This window comes from Callorhinchus milii, unplaced genomic scaffold, assembly GCF_018977255.1.
Source record: "Callorhinchus milii isolate IMCB2004 unplaced genomic scaffold, IMCB_Cmil_1.0 Scaffold4, whole genome shotgun sequence".
NCBI classification, from domain to species: Eukaryota; Metazoa; Chordata; class Chondrichthyes; order Chimaeriformes; family Callorhinchidae; genus Callorhinchus; species Callorhinchus milii.
This window is the reverse complement of record NW_024704745.1, coordinates 43369162-43382258: the sequence shown is the minus strand read 5'-3', so window position 1 is coordinate 43382258 and position 13097 is coordinate 43369162.

The window sequence follows — 13097 nt, the reverse complement described above, 5'->3', positions numbered from 1 at the left end:
GAAAATGCAAAAGTTCCAATCATGTAGTTAAGCAACCATGGTGAACAAAAGAGGTTAGAGACTGTATCAAGCTAAAAGAAAAGGCTTACCCAAATGCAAGAAAAAGTGGGAATACAGAGGACTGGGAGAACTACAAAAGGCAACAAAGGGATACAAAGAAAGTAATAAGACAAGCAAAAAGGGAATATGAAAAAAACTTGCACGGGATATTAAAACCAACAGTAAAAGCTTTTATAAATATATTAAAAGAAAGAGAATGGTCAAGGGAAATGTGGGTCTGTTAAAGACAGCGACTATAACAGAAAATAAGGAATTGCTGACTTGTTAAATAAATTAACATCAGTAAAGAATTAGTACTAGGGAAACTGTTAGGATTGAAAAATGACAAATGTCCTGGACCTGATGGCCTGCATCCTAGGGTTTTAAAAGAGGTGGCTGCTGAGATAGTGGATGCCTTGTTTTTGATCATCCAAAATTATCTGGATTCTGGAACTGGAACGGTTCCCATTGATTGGAAGATCGCAAACATATCACCACTATTTAAGAAGATTGGGAGAGAGAAAGTGGGGAACTATAGACCAGTCAGTCTGACATCGGTGATAGGGAAAATTCTAGAATCCTTAATTAGGGACGTCGTAGTGGGGTAATTAGAAGACCATAACCTGATCAGGCAAGTCAACATGGCTTTACAAAAGGGAAATCATGCTTTTAGAGTTTTTTGAGGATGTAACTAGCAGGTTAGGTATGGGGGAACCAGTAGATGTAGTATATTTAGATCTTCAGAAGGCATTCGACAAGGTGCCACATAAAAGGCTGCAACACAAGATTAGCGCCCATGGAATTAAAGGCAATATATTAGCATGGATCGAAGAGTAGCTAACGGGAAGAAAACAGAGAGTAGGAATAAACGGGTCCTTCTCAGATTGGCAGGATGTGACCAGTGGAGTGCCACAAGGATCAGTGCTTGGGTCTCAACTATTTGCAATCTATATCAATGATCTAGATGAGGACATAGAAATTAAAATATCTAAATTCACGGATGATACTAAGACCGCACCTAGAATATTGTGTGCAGTTTTGATCTCCTTATTTAAGAAAGGACATACTCACCTTAGAGGGAGTGCAGCGTAGATTCATTAGGTTAGTTCCTGGGATGAGGGGGTTGACTTATGAAAATAAGTTGAGTAAACTAGGCCTATATTCTCTAGAATATAGAAGAATTAGGGGTGATCTTATAGAAACCTATAAGTTTCTTATGGGGCTTGACAGAGTAGACAGTGTGAGACTGGTTCCCCTGGTAGGAGAATCTATAACTAGGGGTCACGGTCTTAAGATTAAGCGTCAGCACTTTTGAACAGAGTTGAGGAAACACTTCTTCACTCAGAGGGAGTGAATTTATGGGATTCTCTACCCCAGAAGGCTGTAGATGTTCAGTCCTTGAACATGTTTTGATAGATTTCTAAAGGATAGAGAGATTAAGGGATATGGGGATAAGGCGGGCAGATGGAGTTAGGTGAGAAGATCAGCCATGATCTTACTGAAGGGCGGGGCAGACTTGAGAGGCTGAATGGCCTACTCCTGCTCCTAATTCCTTTGTTCCTATGTTCCTAAATATTTTGCTTCCATTTTTATAGTAGAGGTTGAGGACAAAATATCAGACGTACAGGGGAACCTAAAAATAAGTCAAAGAGAAATGCTTAATAAAATTAATATAAATAAAAAAATGCCAATGGAGAAAATAATGACTCAAGATAGACAAATCTCCAGGACCTGATAGTTTCCACGCCAGGGTGTTAAAGGAAATAGGAGATGAAATTTCAGATGCATTCGTCATAATTTTCTAAAGGACACGAGATTCGGGAATTGCGCCCTTAGATTGAAAATTGTGAATCTCACGCCTTTATTTAAGGAAGAGGGAGAAACCAGGAGACTACAAACCTGTCAGTTGTAGGGAAAATACTGGTATCCATCATCAGGGACAGAGTGACTGAACACTTGGACAGTTATGAGCTAGTCAAAGAGAGTCAACATGGATTTGTGAAGGATAGGTCTTCTCTTACTTATCTAGTTGAATTTTTTGAGGAGGTCACTAAAATGGTGGATAAGAGAGTATCAATGGATGTCGTTTATATGGACTTTCAGAAGGTATTTGATAAGGTTCCACACAAAAGATTATTAGCAAAAATGGAAGGGCATGGAGTCGGAGGTAACAGGAGGTGGCTTGGTAATTGGTTTGAAGGAAGGAAACAGAGAATAGGGATAAAGGGAACATCCTCTGATTGGTGGGATATGACAAATGGTGTCCCCCCGCTATTGGGACCCCAGCTATTCGCCATATATAAATGACTTGGATGAAGGAATAGAAAGTTTTAATAATAATAATAATAATAATAATCCTTGCATTTGATATAGCGCTTTTCACGTCGGGAGGACGTCCCAAAGCGCTTCACAGAATAGACTGTAAAGTGAATTGACTGTATATTTGTGGGCGAACGCGGCAGCCAATTGCGCACAGCAATGTCCCACAAACAGTCAGGGATTGAAAATGACCAATTTATTATTGTTTTTGTTTTGGAGGGATTATTGTTAGGCCGTGTGGAGTAAGGAAACTTGCCCAAAGTTTCGCCCTGCCTGGAATTGAACTCAGGTCTCTCGCTTGCAAAGCGAGTGCTCTAACCACTGAGCTACAGGACTCCAAAGTTTTATATCCAAGTTTGCAGATGACACTAAGCTAGGAGGCTCAGTAAGTTATGTTGATGGAAGTAGGAAGTTACAAAGGGACTTAGACAGATTAAGTGAATGGGCAAAGCTGTGGCAGATGGAGTTCAATAGGTAAGTGTGAGGTCATTCACTATAGACTGAAAAAAGATAAAGCAGAATATTTTCTTAATGGGCAGAAATTAAGAACTGTGGAGGAGGAAGGGATTTGGGTGTCCATATCCACAAGTCACTAAAAACTAGTTCCCAGGTACAAAAAGTAATCAAAAAGGTGAATGGAACGTTGGCCTTTACCTCAAGGGGCCTGGAATACAAAAGGGAAGAAATGATGCTTCAGCTGTATAGAGCATTAGTCAGACCCCATCTGGAGTACTACGTGCAGTTTTGGACACCACACCTCAGGAAAGATATATTGGCCCTGGAGGGGGTGCAGCGCAGGTTCACCAGAATGTTACCAGGCCTAAAAGAGTTAAGTTACAAGGAAAGGCTGTGTAAACTTCGATTGTATTCCCTTGAGTTTAGAACATTGAGGGGTGATTGAGGTATTAAAGATGATAAAGGGATTTGATAGGGTAGATACGAGAAGCTATTTGCTATGGTGGGGGAATCCAAAACAAGGGGCCATCGTGTTAAAATTAGAACCAGGCAATTTAAGAGTGAAATCAGGAAGCATTTTTCACTCAAAGGGTGGTAGAAATCTGGAATTCTCTCTCCCAAAAGGCCGTGGATGTTAGATCCATCCATACCTTCAAGAGTGAGGTTGATAGATTTTTGGTAGGTCAGGGTATTAAGGGATATGGGGATAAAACGGGAAATTGGAATTGAAAAGATTAGTTGAGGTACAGATCAGCCATGATCTAATTAAATGACGGAACAGGCTCAAAGGGCTGAATGGCCTTCTCCTGTTCCTGTGTTCCTAATAGAACAGTATTTTTATGTTTAAGAATGACACGAAGCTGGAAGGTGTCATAATTTCAGAGGCCAGCAGAAAATTTCATCGGGACATAACAAACTATGTGAGTGGTCAGTACTATCGCAGATGAAATTTAGCATTATAAATGTGAGGGAGTGCATTTTAATAATATAATAATAGCAGATAGTAACATGTTTTAAATGGGGAGCCACTATTTAAAACAAAGATGAACAAAGGGATCTAACAGGTCCAACACCATAAATGATTAAAATCTAGTTTGGAGGTACAGAGACCAAACAATACGACTAATGGAACAACGGGTTTTCTTGCAAGGTTGCTGGAATATGAAAGCAAGGAACTAACGTTTATATGGGACTCGTCAGATATCATTTGGAGTGTAGTGTTCATTTTTGACACCTGATCTCAGAAAGGAATTGCTAACTCTGGAAACTGTCTATCAAAAGGTTTGGCATAATGAGAGACTTGTTGGATCTGCCTTATATATTTTTTTAAAGGTGAGGAATTATGGGGTGATTTGATTGAGGTGTGTAAAATAAAGAAGGGAATTGACAAGCTGTATAGGTGGTAGAGGGATCCAAGACTAGGGAGCATTATGTTAAAATTAGAGCTTGGATGGTTAGAAGTGAGATCAGAAAATATTTCTTTACCTAGAAGGCTGTGAAATTGTGAAATGCTCTTCCCCAGAAAATAGTAGAAGCAGAACTAATTGATCGATTAAAAAGGAAGATGGACAAATGCTTGGGAAGTATTCCTAGGTATTCCTAAGGAATATTCTCACTTTTAAATCTCTCCACGATCTCGCCCCACCCTAACTCTGCGAGCTCCTTGAACCAGTCCAGCTTGGCCATTCCCTTTAATCAGAGAGCACCGGCCTGCTTCATGTCTCCCTCCCTAACTGCCAACCACTAGCAGGTGGGCTTTCAGCCATTCTGCCCCCACTCTCTGGAACTCAATCCGGGAGTCCGTCTGACTCCCTCCCTCCTCTGCGTCAAGACACATCCCAAAATATACTTATTTGGATGTGCTTTTCGTCATTTTCCCCCCAGTGGGTGACTCCCAACCCCAGCTTAGGTGCCCATCCAGCACATCACTTTGAGATGTCCTCTCAATATGAAAAACTATATGCATATAAATTGTGTATTGTATTGAGCACCCAGTCCTGGATCTGTGATCAGAGCTCCCTCTGCCTCCTCATCCTCCTGGATCTCTCGGCCGCGTTCAACACAGTCGACCACACCATCCTCCTCCACCACTTCTCCTTCATCCATCTTAGTGGGACTGCACTCACATGGTTCGAGTCCTACTTAAGTAACCACCGCCATTTCATCTGGGCAAATAGTTTTTCCTCCCGCCCCTGCCCAGTAACCTGCAGGATATCCCAGGGCTCCATCCTTGGCCCCCTTCTTTTCCTAATCGATATACTTTCTCTGGGCCATGTCATCTGTAGACATGGGGAAAACTTCCAAATAATAATAATAATAATCCTTGCATTTGATATAGCGCTTTTCACGTCTTCTAGACGTCCCAAAGTGCTTCACAGAATATACTGTAAAGTGAATTGACAAAAAAACAAAGCAATAATAAATTGGTCATTTTCAATCTACAACTGTTTGTGAGACATTGCTGTGCGCAATTGGCTGCCGCGTTCGCCCACAAATATACAGTCAATTCACTGTGAAAAGTGCTATATCAAATGCAAGGATTATTATTATTTATTTATTATCCTAAATGCAGCTGAAACCCTCGTGCATGCGTTTATCACCTCCGGCTTGGATTACTCAAACATATTCCTCGACAGTCTCCCCAGGTCCACTATTCAAAAGATCCAGCTCATTCAGAACTCTGCTGCCCGCAGACTGACCCCGACCAAACTTTGTACCCCCTTTGTATGCTCGACTGGCACCGGCCTCCTGCTTATCGCTCGCACCCTCAACCCCAACATCGGAGGTCGCCTTTCAGCCACTATGCCCCGAAACTCTGGAACACTCTCCCTCAATCCCTCCACCTTGTCCCCTCTCCCATTTTGCAAGTCCCGCCTGAAAACCTTTCCCTTCGACCATGCTTACGGCCACCTCCCCAGACCCCCAGCTTGGAGTCAGGTTCCGCCACTGTTAAGCGCTCTGACACACTAGCCTGCGTAGAGGGTGCTATGTAAGTGCAAGTTGTTGTTGTTGGATGAGAATAATTAAGAGGAACAACTATAATCTTTATTATCTTTATTACTGCAACAAATTGCTCTGCTACTGAAAGAGAAGTCACATAAATAAAAAGAGGGTTAAGGAAAACTTGTTCCCATCTTTCAAAATGGAAAGTGAAATCTTGGAGAAAGAAAAAAAGACAGGTTCCAAAGGTAGAAACATTAGGAAAAAGGATTTGAAAAGTTTTAAAATAATTTTAAAATATAAAAGTTCAAATAACAAACAACAACTTGCAACTGTGCTCTTCACACAGGATAGGGTCTCGAAGCATTGCAAATAAAAAATGTTCAGCAAGAAAGAAGGAAAGGAAAGAAGGAATAGATAAAACAAAGCAGTTATTTTTCCCTGTCATGACCTGAGAACCTAAAGTCTGACTTGCTACCAAAGAATCAGTTGATTTATCTATTGTTGCTCGGAGTAATAACAGGAAATGCGCAGTCAGGCTGGGGATGTCCTACCCACTAGGGCTTTGCAGACATGTCTTTGCTTCCAAATCTCATCGATAAGACAGTCGGGCTGATTAATCATGCCTTGAATTATTGCAACATGTCCTGCTTAGCCAGGCATGGCTCCTGAGGAAACTCACTCAAGGAAGTACATTTGTTTTAGACCGGCTTTTCATTTCATCAACCTTGAGAATGTGAACACACTGGATTCAAACCAAGACACTTCTATTTTCAAGTCCAATGCTTCGCTGACTGAGCTACGCACTAATCTAATTCATTGGCTCAATTAAACATATTATTCCATTGGCTGTATTTGATAATGGCTGTTATCCTGCATTTCTTGTCTTTATATCCTGAATAGCCACCCACCCTACCTTGAAGAAACCACTCAATTATTCTCAGCTATCTGTCACCTAAAGATTTAAAACTACTTTTTATGGGTATAATATGTTCCATGATGTAATTGTGCTCCATATTCTGTTTCCTGATTCAATATCTCTGTTGATATATGAGGTGAATACCAATTTTATCTGGACCAAGAGGCAAAATTAAGCAACAAGACAACTGTAGCGGATTTCAGTAATGGCAACAGCAACACTAGATTTTTATGCAATCGTCATTTTTCAGCAAAACATTCAGCTTCATTTTTGAAGCAAAAACACAAAAAGACCACAGGATTTAATTCCAATAGCAACAATACTACTACTATTGATAATAATATTTTCATCATTAAAGAAACAATCAAGATCAAACAAGGAAAATGACATCCATCATTGGCCATTGGGTAGGTTTCCTTACTCCACAGTGCTCTGTTTACCTGGTCGTAAGTAGGGATCTGGTTGTTAGTTGATTGGTGAACCGCTTTTCCAGGGGTAATAATCCCTTCAAAAAAATAATAATAAATTGGTCACTCAATCCACGACTATCTGTGGGACACTGCTGTGCGTAATTGGCTGTTGTGTTTCGCCCACAAAATATACAGTCAATTCACTTTACAGTATATGCTGTGAAGCGCTTTGAGACTTCTCAAAGATGTGATAAGGTGCTATATCAAATGCAAGGATTATTATTATTATCATAAAGAAACAGAAAGTAGCTCACCTGAACCATAAAAATGACGCACAGAATGAAAATTTTCCTTAAAATAAATTGATATCTTGTAGAAAAAACGAATGAGAGAAGAAAATCATGCATGGTCAATATCCAAGAGAAATGAAAGAACAAGGTCAAGATTTGAACAAAAGCTACAACTGGGTGACCAACAGAGATCTGAAAGTGAATCTCTCATAATATCAGCGTAAGACCAATCAACACAAGAAACAATATTATTAAAATAAGATCTTAAAGAGAAACATTGATCCAAAAATTCTGAATGTGTCATCAAGCACCAGCAAGTGTAGATCACATATTGTTTTCAAGTCCAGCCCTAGCACAATCAGAGTATCTAATTGTCATAACAGTGTAGCTAAATATATTCACTGGACAATTTGTAAACACTTTGATGTTGGTGTAAAGACCAACTGGCATAAATATCAATCTGCAAAAGTGACAGTGAAAAATAAAAGCATCACAATAATCTGGGACTCACAAGTACATACAGATAGGACAGTTATCTATAGCAGACCAGATATTATCATAAAGAACCAAATAGATTGTACATGTAGTATTATTGATGTGGCTATCCCAAGTGATTACAACCTAAGAAATAAGGAACTAGAACAGATCAGGAAATATATCAATCTATAAATTGAACGTGGACAAAAGTGGCAGTATAAAACAAACATAGTTCCTATCATCATCGGTGCAATTGTGGCTGTTAATAAGACTATTCAGAAATGGCTTAACAAAATACCTGGTGAACGAAGTATCAATCGCCTGCAGACAGTAGCTATTTTAGGATGCTCGAACATTTTAAGAAAAGCAACTTCCATTCAATTGTGGCAGTATTATTTGTTCCGGCTGATCCATCACTAAAATCATTAGCTCTACAGAATGATTTAAACTGTAATAACATTATAATAATAATTATTACATTTCATATAGCACCTTTCATGTTGGGAGGACATCTCAAAGCGCTTCACTGAATATACTGTGGTGTAGTGACAGATATATTTTCAAAGAAATTAAGTGAAAACTAAAATCCTGTACTGAATCTCCTTGCAATGCTCATAGTACTGGCAGATGGTAATAGGAGAAAAGCCCTCATAACCCATTATCTTATGTACTCCACACGTGGTCTCTGTTCATACAAAATTCATGCATAACCCATGGGTTATATTCACAAAATTACAGCATTTTGTTTTATTTACAGTCTTAAGCTTTAAGTCAGATTTGTCTGAATTTGTCTTTGGGCAATTTATCTCAGCACTAATCTCCGACATCTTCTAATAGGTTTCTCTAACAGATTACACTGACGTTCCACCCATGGTTTTCACTGATATGTCTAAGGATTGATGAAAGCTGCAACATGTCGGTATATCTTTTCTTCCAGATGAAACTACTTCAGGGACATTCTTTCTAATTTGCTCAGATAACACATTATATAATTATTTTTGTATAATTACTTTGAGTGGTCAGAACAGGCTTTTAAGGACAATGTTTGATTTGGCTTAATCTTATTGAATTCGCAAAGTTCACTGACAAGATCAAAAGCTATGTCATCCCAAATAACTACACCACAACAAGAACAATAAAAAATTACATTTATGTAGTACCTTTCACGGTAGAAGGATATCTTCACATAAGCGCTTCATATAACTGATTTTTAATAATTTTGTGACGATATAACATGTCTAACTAACATTCATGTCTAATAATAACAAAAACAACAGCATTTATACAGCAAAAGACAAAATACTGCAGATGCTGGAAATCGGAAATGAGCATTTATATATCATCCTTCATGTAGGGTCTGTGTCTCAGACTGTTGAACAATGGTGATGGGCATCTGAACAAGCAATTGGGACCTCAGTTAAACATCTCATCTTCAGTTGTGACCTGTTGTCATAATAATAACAATAATAATAATAATAGAAACCCTTGCATTTGGTATTGTGTCTTTCACATTGGGAGGACATCACAAAGAGCATCACAGGATTTACTGTAAAGCAAAATGACTGTGTGATTTGTGGGCAAATGCAGCAGCACCAAAACAACCAACAAAATTACATTTATAGAGCACCTTTCACGTCGGGAGGATATCCCAAGTCGCTGGACAATCAGGGGTCAGGACCCGAGCATGGGGGAGGGGTGGGGTAGGGTGAGGGAAGGCAGAGAGGTGGGAGGGTGACCGAAAGCACAATCGAAGAGGAGGGTCTTGAGACCGGCCTTGAAGAAGGCAAGGGAGGAAGCGAGGCGAAGGGACTGTGCGATGGAGTTCTAGAGTGTGGGGGCAGAGAGGCTGAAAGCTCGGCCACCAATGCTAGGGCGGGTTGGGCGGGAGACATGGAGCAGGCCAGAGCTCGGTGAACGGAGGGAGCGGGCAGGTTGGTAGGGAGTCAGCAGGTCAGAGAGGTAGGAGGGGGCAAGGCCATGGATGGCCTTGAAAGTGAGGACGAGGATCTTGAATTCGATCTTCTGAGGGATGGGGAGCCAGTGGAGTCAGGCGAGGGTGGGAGTGATGGGGTCACGGAGCCTGGTGCATGAGAGTGATCAGCTTGCGAAGGGAAGAGTTGGGAAGGCCGATGAGGAGGGAATTTCCATAACCGAGCCTTGATGTGACGAATGTGTGGGTGAGGGTTTTGGCAGCCTGAGGGGTGAGTCAGTGGCCGAGTCTGGCAATGTTGCGGAGGTGGTGGTAGGCAGTGCTGTTCATGGCGCCGATGTGGAGGAGAAAGGACAGTTCCGGGTCAAATAAGACACCCAGTTTCATGACTGGCTTAGTGAGTTTGTGTGTGCAGCCATGGAGGCTGATCCTGCCAGCGCCCGAGGTGCGGAGGCGCTAACACGAGCCAATCAGGAGAGTCTTTGTCTTGCTGACGTTCAGCTGGAGAAAGTTGTCCCTCATCCCGAACTTGATGTCGGACTGGCAGTCAGTCAGGACGCCAGTAATTCTGGAGTTGAGGGTGGAGGCAGAGAGATAGAGTTGGGTGTCATCCACATACATGTGGAAATTTACCCCATGTCTGCAGATGATATCACCAAGGGGGAACATATAGAGGGTGAAGAGGAGGGGACCGAGGACAGAGCCCTGAGGTGCGCAGCACGAGACAGTGCACAGGCTGTAGGAGAAGCTGTTAGCTGAGACAAAGTGGAGGCGATGTGAAAGGTAGGACCTGAACCAGTCAAGGACAGAATCTTGGAAGTTGAGGGGGAGGAGAAGCGGTGGAGGAGGATTGAATGGTCCACAGTGTCAAAAGTGGCGGAGGGGTCGAGGAGGACGAGGAGGCAGAGGGAGCCCTGGTCACACATGATCAGGATGTCATTTGTGACCTTGACCAGAGCATTTTCCGTGCTGTGGGAGGTGAGGGGGGCAAGGGCATCGAGTGTGGTGGAGAGGGTGCTGTGGAGGAGAGTAAACGCAGAGGCTGGGTTGATGCCGGAGGTGGGCCAGAGGGGGAGGAGCTCAGAGAACTCCAGGGCAGCGGAGTGCGATTGCGGGGAGATCTTCTTCCACGGGTGGTAGAAGATGGTGGACTACAGAAAGTCCGCTCCCTTTGTAACAAGGCCCTGGTCATCAACGATCTCATCCTTGATGAGAGCGTTGACATCGTGGCCTTAATGGAAACCTGGCTACCCCAAGCGACACCATCCCCCTCACGGAGGCCACACCACCGGGCTACACCTCCCAGCACATCCCTCGCTCCAACCGCCGTGGCGGTGGTGTAGCCCTTATCTCAAGGACACCACTTGCCCTGTCCCCCTACTCTTCTGGCTCTTTCCCCACTTTTGAGCACCTCACCCTCTCCCACCCCTCCTTTCTCTCACTCAAAATCCTCCTCCTCTACCGGCCCCCTAAAACCTCTCCCACCTTCATCTCTGATATTTCTACCCTACTAACATCTCTCTGCCTCTGCTCTGATCGCCTCATCATCCTGGGCGACTTCAACCTGCACTTCACCCCCTCCTGCTCCATCTCCTCGGACTTCTCCTCCCTGCTCTCCTCGCTCAACCTCTCCCTCCACATCAACTCCGCCACTCACAGTCACGGCCACCCACTCGATTTGGTGATCACCCGGGACCTCAGTGTCTCGGATGTCACCATTACCGACAAGGCCGTCTCTGATCACCACTTCATCTCCTTCACCACCTCCACCCCCCTCCCCACCTCCACCAGACCCACCACCATCTTCTACTGCCCCTGGAAGAAGTTACCCCCACAATCCGTAACAGCTGCCTTGGAGTCCTCTGAACTCCTCTCCCTCTGGCCTTCAACCCTCACTGACCCCTCTTCTGCTCTCACCCTCCTCCACAACACCCTCTCCTCCACACTCGACACTCTTGCCCCCATCACCTCCAATACTGTCTCTTACTCTCGCTCCTCCCCCTGGTTCACCACCCACCTCCGCTCACTGAAGAGCCAGGTGCGGGCCGCTGAACGCACCTGCCTCAAATCTGGCCTAACGGTCCACCGACAAATCTGGCTGGACCTCCTCAAAATCTACCGCTCCACTCTAGCCTCGGCCAAGTCGTCCTTCTACTCCAGGATAATCCTGGAGGCGAAGAACAACCCCAGGCTTCTGTTCTCCACCACATCCCGACTCCTCCGTCCCCCCTGCCACCCCCCGCAGGTCATCTCCTCCAACCTTCACTGCGAGGAGATGCTGGATTTCCTTGAATCCAAAATCAAGGGAATCCGCTCCTCGATCACTCCCCTTCCAACTTCCACCCACCCCCCACCCCTTCCCTCCCACACTCCGACTCCTACCCATCCTACACACCTTCAAACCCGTTTCCCCACTCTCTGTCACCAACCTCATCCTGTCCCTGAAACCCACCACCTGCTCCCTTGACCCCATCCCCACTCCACTCCTTATCTCTCAGCTCCACCTCCTTGCCCCATATATCATCAACCTGTCCCTCTCCTCTGGCTCTGTTACCATTCCCCTAAAAACTGCCACCATCACTCCCACTTTGAAAAAACCCTCCCTTGATGCGTCGCAGCTATCAAGCTACCGGCCCATCTCCAACCTCCCCTTCCTGTTCAAGGTCCTTGAATAGTTGTCGCCTCCCAGCTGCGCTCTTTCCTCTCCACCCATGCATTATTCAAACCCTTTCAGTCGGGTTTCCACGCTGCCCATAGCACAGAAACCACCCTGGTCAAGGTCACCAATGACATCTTGACCATCTGCGACCAGGGCTCCCTCTGCCTCCTCGTCCTCCTCGACCTATCGCCCGCATTCGATAAGGTTGACCACGCTATCCTCCTCCACCACTTGTCCTCCCACATCAACCTTCAAGGCCCTGTCCTTGAGTGGTTTAGGTCGTAGCTCCCACCGTCTTCATTTTGTTTCCACAAACGGCTTTTCCTCCAGCCCCCGCACTGTCTCGTGCGGTGTCCCTCAGGGCTCTGTCCTTGGTCCCCTCCTCTTCGCCCTCTATATGCTCCCCCTTGGTGACATCATCCGCAGACATGGGGTTAACTTCCACATGTATGAGGATGACACCTAACTCTACCTTTCCTCCTCTACCCTCAACTCCACGGCCACCGATGTCCTGACAGCCTGCCTGTCCGACATCGAGTCCTGGACGAGAGACAACTTTCTTCAGTTCAACGTGCGCAAAACTGAGGCCCTCCTGATTGGCTCACGTCAGCACCTCCGCACCTCAGGCACTGACAGCATCAGCATCGAAGGCTGCACT